This window comes from Macrotis lagotis, chromosome 2 (assembly GCF_037893015.1).
Source record: "Macrotis lagotis isolate mMagLag1 chromosome 2, bilby.v1.9.chrom.fasta, whole genome shotgun sequence".
NCBI classification, from domain to species: domain Eukaryota; kingdom Metazoa; phylum Chordata; class Mammalia; order Peramelemorphia; family Peramelidae; genus Macrotis; species Macrotis lagotis.
The window spans coordinates 49469890-49489323 of record NC_133659.1 but is presented as its reverse complement, the minus strand read 5'-3'; the positions used below and the strand labels follow the sequence as shown (position 1 = coordinate 49489323).

At 36.8% G+C, this 19434-nt stretch overlaps 1 long non-coding RNA gene across 2 annotated transcripts in view; it reads left to right on the top strand.

Annotated features, from left to right (window-relative positions):
• Positions 1-907: 907 nt before the first annotated feature.
• Positions 908-19434, top strand: part of LOC141510990 (uncharacterized) — a 380427-nt gene continuing 361900 nt past the window's right edge. For both annotated transcript variants that reach the window (XR_012475224.1, XR_012475223.1), the window contains exon 1: positions 908-1167. This is a non-coding gene — a long non-coding RNA (uncharacterized LOC141510990). The remainder of the gene's footprint in view (positions 1168-19434) is intronic.

Here is a 19434-nt window from a genome sequence, read left to right as displayed (position 1 = left end):
TTGGTGAACCTCTTTGGGTACCAACTTCATCATCTATAAAATTAAATAGCTGAATTAGATCATCTCTAAGGTCTCTTTGATTCCTAAAATTGATATGTTCCTAATAGTGTGCTTTCCCATCTTGAAGAGCATAGATTCATAATTTTTTGAAGAGGGCTTTTAATTCTCTCTGGGATAAATCTAAATAAATAGGAGAAGAAAACCTATTAAAATGTTAAAGAATTCTTATTAAAAGGGAAAAAAACACACCTTTGAAGTGCCACATTTGGGTTATTCTAAATAATTATGATGAATCGCATTTCAAATATTCTCACACATCATCATCTTCTAAAGTTACTGCAAGCAACTTGTCAGCACTTCTGAAAGCCAGTCTCATGTCAATTTAATACCTATGAACCACGTTTCCAAATTGTGTGTGTGTGTTCCTTTTGTTGACTTGGGTGCACCATTCATTCCCGAGCATTGCGATGCTCCAAACCCATTTGGAGTTACACGAGAATATGTCCTCTTGATTTCTGACAAATGATTGAAAGCCCCTGCATCTTAAAATTCTGGAACATACACACACATACATAAACATACAAACACATATACACATACACGAGAGAATCCTCAAGTGCTCCCAAATTTTGATCAAACGCAGCATCAGTTTTTAGCACATCGATATTGTATATAAAATATATATTTTTCCCAATGATTAACCAGCTCTTAATGACAACAGTTCTTATCTTACAAGTATGACATGAAGAGGGAGCTGTAGCTCTTTTGAGACACAGCTCTGCATGAAGCAGCTTATCCATGCTTCCGATCTCCTGTCTTTTTTTTTTCCCTTTCTCCCTCCCTTGCTCTGTCTCTCATTCATTCCCTCTCCCATCTTTTGGCCATCTTGCCAGATAAATTTATATGTATCGGCTCCGAATCTATCCGAGTGGAGTTAATCCATGCAAATCAGAAGCCTTGGCTGTCCATGCTTGATTCACAAAGAGGACTCAGCTACAGGAGGTCACTGGTTCCCAGCTGCTCCTCCCATTATATTTTCTTCCCCCCCTTATTGCAGAACTGCTAGATGTATACAGGGACTGAAAGGATCCAATTTACTGCAACTGCTGCCTGGCTTTTACTTACAACTTTGTTTGAAGGAACTTACCTTCCATCTGTCTTTGCAAGGTAGGAAGTCTGATTCTTCTAAAGCCTGGGGGGGGATGATGCCTCCCAGCTCTGGCTCATTCTGGAATGTCACTTGAATGCTGTAGACTGTTGCTAGCATTTGGGTCCAAATACAGCCAATCCAGGTGGCTAGTGCTTTTGTTACCCAAATGCATAGGTACAATTGTTTAAGTGCCTGTTATTGTGATGTGTATGTTCCCCTGCAATCACAGAAACTGCTTTAGTTCCAATGGAAAAAAGAAAATTCTCAATCATTTTAATTTAATCTGTCTTTTCTCCACCCCCTTTTTTTAAAAAAAAAAATCTCCTTCTGTGGTTTTAAGTTATCTTAAATGTCAAGCTATGAAATTCAAGTGTAAAATACAATCCTAGTCAGATGCCTACCCCTGAACCTTCCTACTGTTGTTTTCTTGTGGAAGAGGGCTAACTGTTGAAATGTTTTAAACAAATAAAACCTTTCTTAGCTAAAAGGTAGGGAGTTAAAGGCCCCATTTCAAAGGGGCCCTGCCAAGTAGATTTATACTACTGTATTAATAAATTGTTCCTAGAATAGTCAGAGATGAGAGAAGTATGAGAGTGAAATTCAAAATATTGCTTCCTATTTTAGAGAAAATATAGAAATTGCTCATTAAAAAAAGTTTAATTGCACGCAGGTTAAAAAAAATGCCCAAATCTATAGGGGCTGTTCCTGTTGTGACTATGAAAGCAGTCCCTGTGTGGTCAATAGCCACCTAGTTAAGTTGTGATAACAAATGTGGTTGTGAGCCTCCAGGTCTGACAATACACACTCTGACTTGTGAAGCCAGTCCCTGGGCTGGGATTCTTTCATGCGTGTTTCCTTTGATTGACTTAGAAGCACATCAGCAGCATGGCTTTATAAGTGAATTCTAAAAATACATTCAGATACTGGGGAGGAAAAAAATCCACTATAGGCTTAAATGTACCTTTCTTTGCTGGTTAGTCAAACCAGGTTATAGCATTCCCCCAGCACAGCCTAGGATTCAGCAGTGTTCTGTGTCATCTTGGGAGCTACTTCATTTCTATGATTTCCTGGTTTTGATCCCCCCCCTTTTTTTTTTCATTGATAAGTTCTCCTGATATAGTCATGCTCATAATTTTTCGGACCCAGTATAGGATAGAAATCAAAATGAACAGTAAACAAAGTTGACAGCGGGGAACAGGGAAGAAAAAAAAATCATTCTTTAGTACTATGAATATTTCTGATGGCATAAATCTTTACATTTCATCTTCTGGGTAGATACTTATAGTTAGTCAAGTTCCAAGGGGGGAAAGGGGGAAATTTATTATCTACATAAAATATCTCTGTGCCAAAAAGGTGCCTTCCTTTTTCTTCTTGATATAGAGTCTGCTATTGGAAAAATGCATTCTGATTTTTTAGGACAGCACAAACCAGGGAGCCCTGTCATTGTTAGCATAAAGAAGACATCTAAACAAGGATTTCTGTGCAGAAAGCAATCTTTCTATCTTTGGCATTTGTTAGGTTACTGTACACAGAATTTAACAGATAAAAATCTTCTTTATGGCATTTTAGAGATTCTGCCTACCCTACTCCACTAGAATAGCAACTGAAAAATAAAAGGAATGTGTTTTATAGCAATGAAAAGCCCTTCCCACTGATGGAAGAGGAGTTTGACCTTTCTTCTTATTCAATAATGACAATTTTTAAAAAAATTATTTGAAGGACTGAGATTTGTTATTTTTTTTGTTTTGGTTTGTTTTGGGTTTTTCAAGTAAATTCTAGAAAGGGCTCATGGAATCACTCTATTGGAACTCTATTGCTAGTTGTCAATGTCTCTGCCACACACCTACTTCTGCATATCCAACCCAGGGCTAAGTGGATTTTCAGGGAAAGAAAGGGGGATGAGTTTCTCCTATTTCTAAGAGTGGGAGAAGTTCAGACCACCTGGGGAAAAGTAACAATAACTTCAGAAAAGGAAGAAAGAGGACTCCTAGCCAGGATTGAACTTGAGAATTTTGGAAATTGGTAGATGTCTGTTCAGGACCAAGGAGAGGTCATCTAAATGCAAATCAACTTGTCACTTCCTGGATATGTAAATATAGTCAAAAGAGACTTTGACCACCTGAGCAGAAATAGATGCTGCTAAGCTACTACTGCCTTTCCCTTTGCTGGACCAGTTTGCCTGTTTGCAGAAGCAGAGATTTAGAGCAAGAAAGGACTTTAGATACCAAATAGTTTAACCTTTCATTATACAGCTTAAGGAAGCAGGTTCAGAGGGGAAGTGATTGGCCCAAGATCTCTTTGTTTAATTGTATCATTCTCTTCTACCCCACCACCCCCAGCCCCAATAAATTATCCTGAACCAATTCTGCATATTCCTATAAACAGACATAGTTTAGCCTTACTATGCTAAAACTCCATAACACAGAGGCTGCTTTTGCTTTTTCCTTTGTGCCTCAGTCTCCAGGATGGTGCCTATTTAAAAGGAGATTAATAAATATTTGTCAATTGATTGAGTGTCACTTTGTAGGTCCTTAATAAATGAATTTTGAATGAATGAATGAAATCATTAGCATTTCATATGGATGAAAGCATTTCTCATGGAGCCAGGAGGCAGCAAAGAGCTTTGCTAGAAAATAAGAAAACCAAGGTTCTGGGTGAACCTGGTCAAGTCATTGAAGTTTTCAAAGCTTTGACTTCCTCATGTTATAGAATTAGATAAGAGAAGTATCTGCACCTGAAGGATTACCCTGAGATTCTAATATATGGATAGCTCTTTGCAAGCAGTAAGGTATCATATGAGCAAATGCCAGCTATTATTACAGAGTTATTCAGAACTACTATTTTAGAAGTCTCTGCACTGATTTGCAAAACCCTTAGGAAATGCTCTCCAAAGATGCAGTTTCTATGCCTTTAAGTTAGGTTTTATGGTAGATGCTAAATAAAATGGTCTCAGCCTCTTAGTCTCTTGGGTTCCTTTCACTTCATCTGTAAACTTGCCATCCCTTTAGTAACTCACTGAAGCAACTCTTCAGGATAAGTTACATTTGACTGTATTTTAGTCCACCTTGCAGGGGATCTATAGAACTGGCAAAACTCAGAGCTGTATATAATACACTGCCTTCATTCCCACCTGACTCCTTCCTGCGGATTTTAGAGCACTGCTATAAAAGATAAATTATCATCTTAAAAGGCTGCTATGAAGAGTGTTAATAAGTTCTTTCTAACTGCAGTAGAGTAGCTAGTTATCTCTGGTTTAAGCTTAGGGAAACGTCCCAAGATTGAAAAAACACGATTTGGTTCACAAGCAAATTACTCTATATAGCTCCCACATTCTAGAAACTCACTGGAGGCAGCCAGCATTTTTTTTAAAAGAAAGTCAGCACTCTTAATTCACTCTAAATTAGTTATTCTAATTCACAGAAGTCTACTTATGAAGATACACCTATAGCTTTAGTTGTCTGAAAATCTGAAATATTTAGGGACTGGTCCAAGGTCACCTTGCCACTAGGTGTTAAAACTTGAACCCAAATCTTTTTAAGATTGAGATCGCGTGGCTAGGTGGCACAGTGGGGCAGCCAGGTGGTGCAGTGGATAGAGCACTGGCCCTGGAGTCAGGAGGAACTGAGTTCAAATCCAGCCTCAGATACTTAATAATTACCTAGCTGTGTGGCCTTGGGCACGCCACTTAACCCCATTGCCTTGGAAAAACTAAAAAAAAAAAAAAAGTTTGAGATCAACTCTTTGCCTAGCTGTGTGACCTTGGGCAAGTCACTTAACCCCATTTCCTTAAATAAATAAAAATTTTAAAAAAGGCTGAGATCAGCTATCTACTACTTCATGATGCCTGCTTATTTAAGATTTGTACTGGGGACAGCTAGGTGGTGCAGTGGATAGAGCACTGGCCCTGGAATCAGGAGGATCTGACTTCAAATTGGCCTCAGATACTTAATAATTGGCTAGCTGTGTGACCTTGGGCAAGTCACTTGACCCCACTGCCTTGCAAAAAAAAAATATTTGTATGACTATAAGTTAGAATTAGCCAATCTATATTAGTGATGGGAATCCCACCACCCCCACCTGTGAATTCCTGATTTAGATGAATTCCCTATACAGATGGCTCATAGATTGGCTCTTGTCCTTTATTATTGAAGAAGACCAAAATGACATCACTCAGACAAATTACAGTGTCCTACTGTGACTGATCAGACCAATACAACCTCAGAATGTTCTACCACAGGTTGTACTCAAATAGACTAGGTGAACACCTAGGGTGGGCACTCTAAACTTATGAATGTCAAGTTTCCTTTGAACTGCTTCAGTTCTGCCTTTCTCGTAGAGTGCAGCACCCACACTGATAAGGGCATGCCATGCTGGGCGATCCTGTGCCAATCTTTCAAGCTGTACAATCAATTCTAAATTCTCCAGTGAGATCTTCAGGGAGTCTAAATTGCTTCTTCTGACCCTCATGTGAACACTTGCCCTGTGGGAGTTCTCCATAAAATAGTTTTTTTGACAAGGGTACATCTGGCATTCTAACAATGTGTCCAGTCCATTGTAGTTGCACTCTCTGCAGTACTGTTGGAATGCTAGGCAATTTAGCTGAGAAAGGACCTCAGTGTCTGGTATCTTCTCCTGCCAGGAGATCATCAGAATCTTCCTAAGACAACTTAAATAGAAATGATTCAGTTTCCTGACGTGGTTCTGGTAAACTGTCTGGGTTTCACAGGCATCTAACCTTGAGGTCAGTACAACAGCTCGATAGACCTTCAGTTTGGTAATCAGTCTAATACCTCTTCTCTCCCTTTCTTTCTGAGCCTCCCAAACACTGAGCTAGCTCTGGCAATGCACGTAGCAACCTCATCGTCAATGTGTTCCTCCTTGGAAAAGACACTGCCAAGGGAAGTGAACTTGTCCACAGTCGTCAAAACTTTACCATTTGCTGTAATCGCTGGTTCCACCTCTGGGTGGTGTGGGGCTGGCTGATGGAGCACCTGGGTTTTCTTGATATTAATTGTTAGACAAAAATTAGCTCAAGCAGCCGAAAATATGCATGTATGTACTAGAAGAGATAAGCATTTATTAAATATCTACTATGTGCTAAACACTTTATAAATGGTTTTTATAATTACCAATATCTCATTTAATCCTTACCACAATCCTGAGAAGGTGTTATTATTTCCCGATTTTACATATGAGGAAATTGAGGTAGACAAAAGTTAAATGACTTGCCCTTGATTATATTCCTATTAAATAATCTGGGTTCATGTTCAAACTCAGATCTTCCAAACTCCAGGTCATTCCCTACTCATTGAGCTACCAAGTTGCCACAATGCATAAGTATAAATATAGATCAGTGTCCATATGCATATATATTTATATTTATACACATATATAGACATACAGACATACATGCATGTTCATGTAGTTTTATTGAAAATTTTTCATTTTTCTGACTCTGCCTGATTCCATTTAGAGTCTTCTTTGCAGAAATACTAGAATGGTTTGCATTTCATTCCCTAGATCATTTTACAAATGAGGAACTGAGACAAACAGGTTCAAGTAACTTGCCCAGTTAGTATCTATTCCAGATTTGAACTCATGAAGATAAAAGTCTTCCTGACTCCAGGTCCAATCCCCTACCCACTACACTACCTAGTCACATATACATACATACATGCACGCATGCATGCATACAAACACATACATGCATATATATGCGCATATAGAATTTGTATACATATATAAATATGTATATAAATATACATATATAAAATATGTGTGTATATGCAGTTGTCTTTTATCTACTACACTACCTAGATGCATATATATATTTATATATATATATATATATATAGTTACATTTTTATTATATTCTTTTATACATGTAGGAATGTATATATAAATGTGGTATGTATATTTGTAGGAATATATAAATATATTTATTCATATGTATAGAAATGTGTGTGCATGTATGTATGTAATTTGTGCATACATATGTATGGATGGATACATACAAATAATCACCGATTCAATCCTCTATCTATATCTAAGGCAGCTAGATGGCATAGTAGATAAAATGGCAAGTCTGAAATCAGAAAGACCTGAGTTGGAATCCTACCTCAGATATATACCAGTCATTTGATGCTGGAAGAGCCACTTCACTCTGTTGGCCCCTGTTTCTTTGACTGCAAAATGGGGATGACAATAGCACCTCCCTCCTAGGGTTTTTATAAAGAGAAAAAGAAATAATATATAAAAAGTTCCTTGCAAACTTTCAGGTATTATATCCATGTCAACATATCTTTATCTTCACATATATTAATGTATCTTTTTAGCTATATATCTCTCTTTATATAGATATATATCTATATGTCAAAAGATATCTTATATAACTATAACACAACCCCCAAATATCAAAAAATGGATTTTCATAGATAGATGTAGTTATATAGAGAGATATCCATCTAGTCCATCTATTTTTCTATATCTAAATAGATAACAGATGAAAGAGATAACAGAAGAGAGAGGTATAGATATGATATAATAAAGATGATAGATAATAGATATATGAAGAGATAGATAAGAAAGATGTTTATTTTGTTTAAAAGGAGCGCATGATAGGACATATTGCATCACATACATTCACACTGTCCATGTTGTTTCCCCAGTAAGATGTAGGTTCCTTAAGGGCAAAGAAATGATTTCCTTTTTCCTGACCTTATAGCTATATAACCAGGAGATGTGGTTGGTACTTACTAAGGCCTTAGTGATTGATTAATTGATTAATAGTTGACTAATGGTTATGTAGTTATTTTCATAGCTGGAGCAACAATACACTCTGTTCTTCACCCTTTCCACCCATCAATACCTCCATATTGAAGCTGACTTTTCACTTCATTTGTCTGTTTCTTACAGTAACATATATAACATCTGCTAATAACTAATTTAAAAATATATTTCTTTTCTGTGTGGGGGAAATAGCATTTCTATAGGAGAACCATATAGCTGAAGGAGTTAAGAAGCAGTTTGATCTATAACCAACTGGTCTCCTGACAGCCTTTGAAATACCCCCATATCCCCTCATGCCCCCCCAAGATTGGCATCCCTTTATATGTTGGGAATTCTTCAACTAGCATAAAGTGCTTGGTAATGAGTGAAATTTACTGGAGGCTTTATGTCTCTATATTTCTTCAAAACTTCAGGGAAGTTTTAGTAACAGTTAACATTTTGATGCCAACAACTATTCTCTTCAGGAAAAACAATAAAAGCCTATGCTTCGATCTTGTCCTTCAAAACCTCTTGGGTGATAGAAGGTGGCTGACTTTTGCTTTTGTTATTGCTGTTGATTTTCCTTTTTTTTACCTTTCTTCATTTGGTGGCATCTGAATGAAAATTTCGCCTGGTTGGAAATCCAAGAATGCATTAGAAGGGCAGATAAAGAAAACAAATGGAGTGGAAATGCATCTTTAAATGGTTAGTCTGTGAAAGGCTGAGTGTAGTTATGTGACGGGGTGTCACAGGGTGTTATCTCTTAGGAAAGAAATGAGCAAGAACAAGTCCAGCCAGAAAAGCAATTCTTGCTTTCCTTGTACCTTTTATTTGTATTACTTTGAACTGTGTCCCACTGTGGGGTTTGGGTTTTTTTTTATGATTTTGGTTACTTTTTTTATCCACTTTGAAAAGATTAAGTATTAGCCAAGCAGGAAGAAGGAATCTGATTTAAAAGTGATGCTCATTTGAACTTTAAACCTTCAAGATCCCATGTAACTAAAAATCTGAACAGCATCATCACATAATCAGGAGGCAGAAATGAGTCCAACATGGGTCAGGGACAATAGAGGAAAGATTCTAACTTCTAGAGCTGAAAATGGAAAAGACAATTTTGATGCTGTTCTATGATACCAGCTTCCTTTTTTAGTTTTCAGTTGAACTAGGCAGATGGATGAACTGGCCTGCATCTGCAGGACTTGTATCCTTGCAGGCAGGAAGACCTGGGCTCTTTTTTGAAAGTCATATTAATATGTCATTTGTCCAGGAGAGACCAAGAAATGCCTATTCCACCTGGTACATTGAATTAAAATTTAAACAGTAAGAGTTCCTTTTAGAGTAAGGTATGTTTTTCTATTTTGTTTTAAATGCCTCGGACACAGTCCATAGTAGATCCTCCTGTATTTGAGAGGTATGAGGACTGGGAGAAGAGGCAGTGAAAAAACTACTTGAGGGGCTAGAGTTTTCAGTAAGCAAGCTATTTATTAAGTTTTTATTATAAGAAAGGAACTGAGCTAAGCCTAAGAGATGCAGATACAAGCAAAAATACAGACAGTCCCTGCCCTTTTGGAGGTTCCAAACTAAAGTTAGAAGACAATATACAAAAGAGAACTGAACAGGGAATGGGGTAGGTGGAGGGAGGTACCAGGAAGGATCATGGTAGTGAATTCTGGAAAGTGAAAAGTACAGTAGAAAGCAGATAAAGTACATGTGGGGCCAATACCCTCAAAAGAAACGACTGAAGTTTAACTAGCCTAGGCCCACTTCCAATAATGGAGACCCCAGAAGGAATTCCCCAAGGAAGGAAGGAGGCTGGAGGAGAAGGTAACTGAGTTTTACTAGTGAATTCTCAAAGAATCAGATGAGAAACACAAATGAGAAAGTTATGAAGTATACTTGCTTTGGACCTATCTACAAAATGGAGTCCCCAAAATAAATGAATAGAAGATGGGCGCTAGCATGGTGAAGGGATGTTCCTGAGTGATAAGGTCATCATTGACCTTTCCAAGATGAAAAGACAGTTAAGCCATGGTGGCAAAGTTTAGAGGATCAGAAGCCTAGCCAGAAGGGACAAAGATTTAGAAATTAAAGCGACTTGAATCATCACTTCAAGTCATTCTTAACCTTTTATTTTTTATTTTTTGAATTTATTTGGTAGTCTAGTGAAGTGTGCAGATGCTCTTCTCATAATGTTTCCAAATATTATTTTATTATTCCAATTACATGTGAAGATAATTTTCAACATTGACTTTTGTAAGATTTTGAGTTCCAAATTTTTCTCCCACCCTTACTTCCACCCCCCAAGACAGCAAGCAATATGATATAGGTTATGCACGTATAATCAAGTCACATATGTCTCCATATTAGTCATGTTAGGAAAGAAGAATCAGAACAAAAGAAAAAACTACAAGAAAGGAAAAAAATTAAATGAAAATAGTATGCTCTGATCTGCATTCAAACTCCACAGTACTTTCTCTGGCATTTTTCATCACATCTTTAAGAATTGTTATTTCTTATAGACATTGATATATGATGATGTGTTTGGCCATTCCTCAATTGATGGGCATTCCCTCAATTTCTACTCTTTCTCACAACAAAAAGAGCTGCTATAACTTTTTTCTACCTGTAGGTCCTTTTCCTTTTTTATGATTTCTTTGGGATGCAGGTCTGGTAGTGATATTGTTGGAGAATGTTTTTAATATATAGAACATATAGAATTACAAAGGAAAGGAATTATACAAAAATAGCTATCAACTTTTTTTTTCTTTCAAAGTCACAAATTTTAAGAACCCTTGATCCAATATGAGAAAATAAAACAAGCTGGAATTTGAATCAGGAAGACCTTGGTTCAAATCTTACTTCTAAGACTCAATAGCTGCATGATCATAGGCAAGTATTTTTACCTCTCTCACCTCAACTGCCCCTTCCTTAAAATAATGATAAAAACCTGTGTTACAGTGTTGTTGTGGAGATCAAATGAGATCATCTTCAAAGAACATGCAGTAAGTACCTATTAGGTAACAAGCATTGTACTTGGGGATACAAAGTCAAAGGAGATTAAAGTTCCCTTAAAGAACTAACCTTCTAGCAAGGGAGATAATTAGTACATATATAATGAATATGAAACAGTACAAGAATGAAAGCTATCCTAAATCAACTTCTTCACTTGACAGATGAGGAAACTGAGGTCTGGAGAGGTAAAATTAATTACCTGAGATCATATGAGTTTTATATAACAGAATTAGTATTTGAACCTGGGTTCTCTTATACAAATCTGGGGCTCTTTCAACTTTTCTCAAATAATATATTGATTATAAAATGGATAGGGTTGTCAAAACTAATCTCACATTTTGAAAAAACTGCCCCTTTTTATTGGTTGTTCTAGGGTGACTTTTTTTAACCCAGAGGATCCTTCAGAGGCAGAAACTGAAAGATAAAAGGGACCAACCAGGTCACTGAGTCCAACCTTTTCATTTGACAGAAGAGAATTTAAAGGTTAAATGTTTTTCACAAATAATAAGTAGCAAACCTGGGATTTGAACCCAGGTCCTCTGACCCCAAGTTCTCCATATATTCTATGATATCATACCACCTCTGCAAAGAAGCATTTTTCCAGAAAATAGTAACAATAAAATCTATAGGACTTAACTAAAAGTGTGAGACAGGGTTGGTAGCAAAAATAAAGGTCCACTGGCATTAACAAAGAGATTCTGTCATATCCCCATGTTCCCATTTGGAGGGGTTTTTTTTGTTTTGTTGTTGGTGGTGGTGGTGTTTTAGTTTTTGTAAGGCAATGGGGTTAAGTGGCTTGCCCAAGCCCACACAGCTAGGTAATTATTAAGTGTGTGAGGTCGGATGTGAACTCAGGTACTCCTGACTCTAGGGCCAGTACTCTGTCCACTGTGCCACCTAGCTGCCCCCGATTTGGAGTTTTCTTGACAAAGATTCTGAAGTAATTTGCTATGTCCTTCTCTAGCTCATTGTACAAATAAGAAAGCTGAGGCAAATAAGGTAAGGGACTTTCCCAAGATCTCGTTGCTAGTAAATATCTTTGACTAGATTTGATCTCCAGGTCTGGCGTTCTATCTATCCACTGTGCTACCTTAACTGCTCCTCGGGTGTGGGAAAAAAACCCCACAAAACTATTATTAATAAAATTTAATTAATAAATATTACCTTGAGAATTTCTTCTGCCTGGAGAAATCAAAAATAGATAATAAATATTTATTAAGTACTAACAGTATCAAGGATTATACATAGTAGGTTCTTAATAAATCATTACTAACAGCATCATAGCCACAAATATCCTAATCCAAAGGGGGGAAAAAAAGTCTTAAAAAGCTTGTCCAGTTTGAAAAGCTAATTTTAAAGTTGTACTCTCAAAATCTCCTTTGACTCTGGTGGAGAACATGTTTTTAAATTAAAGGACATATAAGTTCTGCCCTCCACACACTTCCCTCCCTCCTACCAAGGATTTCCCATTTAATTCTCTTCTAAATTCAGTACTTCTAGCATAAAACTAAAATTTAGCCTTTTGTGTTTGTTCTTGGGTTGTGTGTTTCATCTTCTCAACAGAGTATAAGTTTTTTAAAAGTAAGGGTCTAGGGGCAGCTAGGTGGCGCAGTGGATAGAGCACCGGCCCTGGAGTCAGGAGTACCTGAGTTCAAATTCGGCCTCAGACACTTAATAATGACCTAGGTGTGTGGCCTTGGGCAAGTCATTTAACCCCATTGCCTTGCAAAAAAAAACTAAAAAAAAAACTAAAAAAAAGTCAGGGTCTACATATCTTCTTTAATACTCTCATTTTTATACTATCACATGATCATAATATATAATTTCATATATTACATGATAACAATATCATATATTATAATCATATCATGATATATATGTTATAAAATTATCAAATCATAGTTTTATTGATATTGATTTGGGGGTCCATAGAGTGTTTAAATTGAGGGAATGTCTGATGTTTTGTTATTAGGGTTCTGTCTCACCTCAAGCTATTTTGTCCTTAGAGTGTATGGGGCACATTCTGAGGACAGAGAATGCTTTGGTTTTGTCTTTGTAATTTCCCTCACTTCCCTTTCAACCTAACTTTATGAAGGTGGCTTTTACCAATCCCCATATTACTAATGACTTCCTATTTCAGATTATTTCCATATATTCTCAATTTATTTTGTATTTCTATATTGGCCTTCATTAGAATGTATGCTTCTTTTGGAGGCAGGAGCCATGATTTTGCTTTTCTTTATTTACCCAGCCAGTACCTGGCTTAATAAGGACTTTATTAAAGCTAGTTACTGTATTCCTTGTTCTGTCCCAAGCTCCTGAAGCAGTGCCTTACATGTAGCTGGTATTTAATAAATACTGATTGTTTGTTGCTCATAATAAAAAATATCACTTCATTCTTTTTGAATATTTGAATAGTTTTACTTTTTTTTTTCTGTGTGTCTGCCTGGAAAGCCACAGATAAAAACTCATATTTATTCAATTTATCTAGGCATGTTTTTTTTTTAATTAAATATATCACTTTCTTATTCTGACCTGTGAAGGCAATGAGACTCAAAGGAGAAGGAAGAGAAAGGGTGGAAAAGGGAAACACACAGAAGATTAGGAGAAAACAAAGGACAAAAAGAATAAGAGAAGCAGGAAGACAGAGAAATAAAATCAAGAAAGAAAAAAAGTAGATCAGAAATAGGTACACAGGATTAGAGAGAGTAAGATGGGCAAAGGTAATCAGATCTCTTAGTAATTTCATCAGTTTGAGCATTTCCTCCAATTATGTGAATTTACATATCATAATCCATCAATGCCAAATCAGTTATTAAAGGTCATCCTAACATGTCCATGGGCTTTCTTCCATATCTCTTGATATTTCATGTGTCCTAATGGAAGATGCAGGAGCTCTGGGAATGTACACTGATTGCTCCTCCTTCTAGCTTCATAACTCACTCATCTTTCTCCCCCTCCCTCCTTCCTCAATTCTCCATTCCTCTGATGGCATCCTTGAGAGGGGCTTCTGGATTTTTCTTGGCACACTCTGTTGCCTACTTGGGGTGTTAGTACCTTTTAATAATATCCTTTATAATTGCTAAATAGTTGCTTAACCACAAATTCGCAGCTCTAACTACTCTTTATCCTTAAATCTAAGACTCTCCTAGAATTCAGAAGGTTTAAGGACAAGTTAGGATTACCCTCTAGACTATAGTAGATTTAGTGAACAGTATAATATTACCCCGAGGGTCAAATGAATCAAACCAAACCCATTCTTTTTCAAAATCACAGACATTTAAGATTATGTAGATGAAGTTTGGGGGCAGATTTTATCAATTGATCCAAATTCAGATTTGTTTACTCTGAACACTTCATGTAGGAATGTGCTATAAATTTAGAAATCTAAGGGTGAGGGTGGGGGTAAGGTAGGATGGGGAGGGTTACCTTGCCTTGACATCTTGTAGAGAATAGAAACTCAATTCTAACCTTGGTCTACTTTTCATCGGCTCTACGGATCCTTCTATCCAAGTGCCCTTGCCTGAGTAAGAACTATGGGAATGCATCCAACCCCTTCCCACAATCACTGTGCAGTACCTAGAAAAATGAGAGCACCTGCTGGGGGGGAGGAGCTGGAGGGAAGGGGGAGGGGTTGCATTTGCCATTTTCATTAAAATTATTACTTCTTCACAGCTTGATTTCTTTCAGGCCCAAGTAATATCCTTAGTCCCCAGGCCTATGGGCTCCTGCTAATTTGTATGGCTCTCGAAATGGCAGGCTTGTCAAAGCTCCCAGGTCCTTCAGTGATAGGTACTAGTTACAGTGATTGCTCAATTTCCATCCCAGAGTAGTGAGTCTGCAAGTCAATAAGAGTACCCACACTCCCTGATCAGGTTCTTTTTCAAACTGGGGAGTTCAAAGGCCAGAGAGAGGATTCTGAAATTTTCGATTATAGGTTAGCAATTTATAAAAATTCATCCTCTCAAAAAAAAAAAAATCCAAACTCTTAGGAAGTGAATTTCTTTGTGGATTAGCACGCATGTGCGCACACACACACACACACACACACACACACATACAAGCAGAGAAGGAAAGTGGCAAAGATTAAAAAAAAATAAAAACAACCAGGGTAATCATGGTATCATGTCACAAGAGCATTCCCTCACTTTGCCTGGCTTTTCCCATCGCTTTTGAAATTATGCAAATGAATTCCTTAAACTCAAACGGGCATCAATCCCACTGATTTCCATTGATTTGCTCGTCATCGCTTCATGTATGTGTTCTCCCCAAACATCTCATATCGATATTTCTTTCTCTCAACTCTGCCCCTCAATCCATTATAAGTGTATCATTAAAACCTGTTTAATTTCCTATGAAAGATTATATTAAGTGCACTTTTAGTGTAATTATGTCAATAGTGGAAGATAAACATGTATTAGGCAGTGCGAAATGCTGATTATCTGTCAGGGTAAATCTGTTTATTTCAGGAATAGCAATCTGACAGCCCCCTGTTGTTAATCGGGGAAGTACATGCTCTTGTCAGGTAGCGTTTGGTCTGGTTCTGTCAGGGAAATGTTCTCCCTGAGCTCATGCTGGGACATCATTTTCATCCTTTTGATAGGGAGATAGGTAGGTAGAGAGATGATAGATAGACAGATGATAGATAGACAGGTGGCTAGATAGACAGACAAACAGATGGATGGATGGATGGATGAATGGATGGATGGATGGATGAATGGATAGATGGATGGATAGGTGGATAGATACATGATAGAGAAGACTGCTCGAAACAGATACATATAGCAGTGTGCTGTATATTTACTTAGTTTCCCTGTCCTTTGTATTTCTGAACTATTTTTCCTTCAGAAATAAAACAAAACAAAGAACTGCCAATAAACAACTCAGAGCTTAGCACTGAGAATAGATTAGAAAGATTATGCTGCTGCTCAGCATCTGCCCTGGCAGAGCTGACATCCAGTAATGTCAGAGCAAAAAGAAAGGAGGGTTAGGGGAGATAGGAACTGCTTTGGCTTCTCAATGCAAAGTATTTGTTTTCTTGTTTTCTTGGGTTTTTCCCTTATTCTTCTTGTCAGAGTATTTCCTAAAAATATCCTAAAAACTGCCTCCTGCAACTGAGTGTGGCTTTTCTCTTTAATGACATGAGGTAGGGAAATGACTTCACCCCCCCCCCTTCCTATACTCATACCAACAACCACATATACGCTAAATTTTCTCAAGTTTTTGGGTGTTTCAGAATCCAAATTTTAATGAAACATTAATAGATATTCAGTCCTAGATGACCAAATCTGACTGAAAAATAATTTTGTCTTGGTTAATTGCATTAAGACCATTTCGTGAATGACAACTGCTGAGTAGAATAGTAAAAGTCGATATTTATATTGGCATTTCAGAACTCTAAATAGAAGGTGAGAAAATATAAACATCATTCATTCAATCTTTGCAATCCTTTTGCCAAACCCTTCCACTGCAAACTAATTCACTTACTTACTCTAAGATACCTTACTAGGTCTTAATATAAATGTCTCTCAGAAATAATCTCTTCCTAGTAGATTATGCACATCTTTAGTGTAACTCAAAAATTTGCATGCGTAGTTTGCATATTTTTGCATCAGAGTGTCTGCTTTAAATTAGATAAAGGTCACTGTCATTCATAATCAAGAAGAAGGTGGATTAAAGGTCAGGATTCAATAAAAAAAAACAGATTAGATGTAGAGGTTTGTTCCTATGATTCAGTATATCATTGGATAAGTGGAAATCATGAATCAACAAATTAACCTCAGTATAATGGGTGACTTGCTTCATTAAGATCAAAAAACAGATTCATGTATAGTTCCCAATGTATTATTTGTTTGTCTCTGTGGAATAGCAACAAATATTTTCCTTAATTCTTTTATCACAGTCATTGAATTTCAGGAATGATGTAAATAACCTTTTTTTTTGTAATTTTCATAATAAATCATGGGATAGATTGGATTGATGGAGTGATGGGAAAACACCTAAGGGTATGTGGTGATACCTATAAGATTTCTCCTCTTAGTGGTTCTCACATTTTTCAGTCTCAGACCCCCTTATCATTCTAAAATATTATCACTGACTCTTCCTCTTCCAAACACAAAAAGAGCTTTTGTTTATGTGTTTCTAGTCATAGATATTAATCATATGAGAAATTAAAATATTAGTGTTATAAAATAAATTTAACCTTACAGACCCCTAAAAAGGGTTTGGGGGATCACCAACAATCCCAGTCTAAGTAATGTTGGTCCAAAATATAAATATCTTTTTGAAAAAGCAAAGATCATCTCTTTGGGGGCGGGGGAGAAAGGGAGCTATTACAATAACTCTACTCCCTTCCATTTTTCTTCTTTCCTCTCTGATATAGTCAGAGCCCTTCCAAACTCTTTTAATTCTGATATGTTTTCATCATCTCAATGCACAATTAAAAACAATAAGTAACAGTCATGGAGAACCTTTAAAGTTTGCAAAGCTCATCACATGTGTAGCTTCGCCTTCTGGACTACCCCCAAATTCTATGCCTAAAATGGGTCCCCTGGTGGATATATAACCCAGTCAGGTTTGAGGCATTCTGTACATGTGTGCACTTGAAATTATATCTCTCTAGCTTTCACTAATGGATTTACCTTTACTCTCATCCAGTTGACACAATTAGCTCAAAGTAAAGGCATTTACTGAAATATCATAGCAGGAAGAAAAAGAGCAAAGCATTTCCCACCACTCCATCCAGGGATGTTTGTAAATGTCTAACAATAGACTCTAGTGGAGAAAAATATGACATATTTTTAAGTTGCATTATTAACATTTTCTTCTTCACTTTCTTAAGTCTAGACAATCAACAAAGCAATAAATCAAGCCCTGATTTGCAGTGTTTGCTCATATCTAAGGTGTAAATGCTCACACCGAAAATTTAATAATTTAAAGAGGTTGTCATAAATGTAGGACCCAATATACAACAAATTAGTATACTTGGAACTCATAGGCATGGACATAGGGTTTACTGCTAGAGAAACTTCATTCAAGGAATAGTAGCAAAAGTGAATAACACTTCCATTGCTGCAGTGCCTCAATCTATTATTTCATTTAAGTTTCACACCAACTCTGTGAAGTAGATATTATTACCACACACAGAACAGCGAGTTGTGATGTTTAAAAAGTTTAAGAGATATAATTTCTGGGTAATTAATCATTTTATTAATAATGTTAGCATTTTATTAAGAAGAGGGTCAATGACACTCTGAAATGCCAAAGATTAATCATGGGTGGTGTGCTCATAGTTTATTTGTCCTTAAAAGAGTAGGTGTTCCTGAGGGTGGGAATCAATTCAGATAGCTAATTGTTAAGAGATGTATCTATTCTGATGATGAACTTGGGGATTTAACTTTGATTATATTATTTTTATTTCTAAATTATCCCCAGTCTTGAGCAAAGAATTTATCCCTATCCAAAACCTGAGTGAAACACCTAGATAAGATGATCTAGGTAGAGTAAATTTTTGGTAGAGGCCAGTATTGTTCTCCAAAGGCTGAACTTCAAACAAGGAAATAGTATGAGGGGTGGGGACCTGAAAATTCCGTATCTTTGACTATTAATAATTTCTCTCATTTTATTAGACTTGAAGTCCTAAAGACCAGAATTCAAATTTGTCCTCAGAAAGTAATGTGTCCTGGACCAGTTGTGTGGTGTAGTGGATAGAGCACCAGCCCTAGAGTCAGGAGGACCTGAGTTCAAATTTGAACATAATCCTTACCTAGCTGTGTGACTTTTGGGCAAGTCATTTAACCCCAAAGAGCAAACAAACTTCGAATGCCATTTAACTTCTTCTAGCTCAGACTCCTCATCTTAAAGTAAAAATAATAAGGGTTGTTTTGAGAAAAAAAATGAGATAATATTTATAAAAGCATTTTATCAGCCTTGAAAAACTATACAAAACCAATTATTGCACATGTAAGAAGAGTCTCAGAAAGTTTAAGTGATTGACCAATAATTACACTGTAAGTGCTGGAGGCAAGATTTGAACTCCTGTCTCTAAGTACATGGAACTATTCACCACAATTTTCCTGATTTTCCCAATTGTTTGTGCTCTTTTCCCAAACCACCTTGAGTTCAACAATTTCATATCTATTCTATTATGATTGATTCTTTATATGTTTTTATGTGCACTTGTTATCTTCTCCTTGAGAGAGAAATATTAAAAGAAAGGGATTGGAGACAGCTAGGTGGCACAGTGGCACAGCCTGGGAGTCAGGAGGACCTGAGTTAAGATCTAACCTCAGACCCTAAATAAGTATCTAGTTGTGTGACCCTGGGCAAGTCACTTAACGCCATTGCCTTGCAAAAAAACAATAAAAAACAAAAAACAAAAATAAAAAGAGGAAGGGATTGTATCATTCCTTGCATTGCTCTCTTTAATATCTCTCAGCAATAGGTACATACTAGGTGTCTAATAAGTGCCTGTTAATTTATTGTACACTATACTGCCTCCTAAT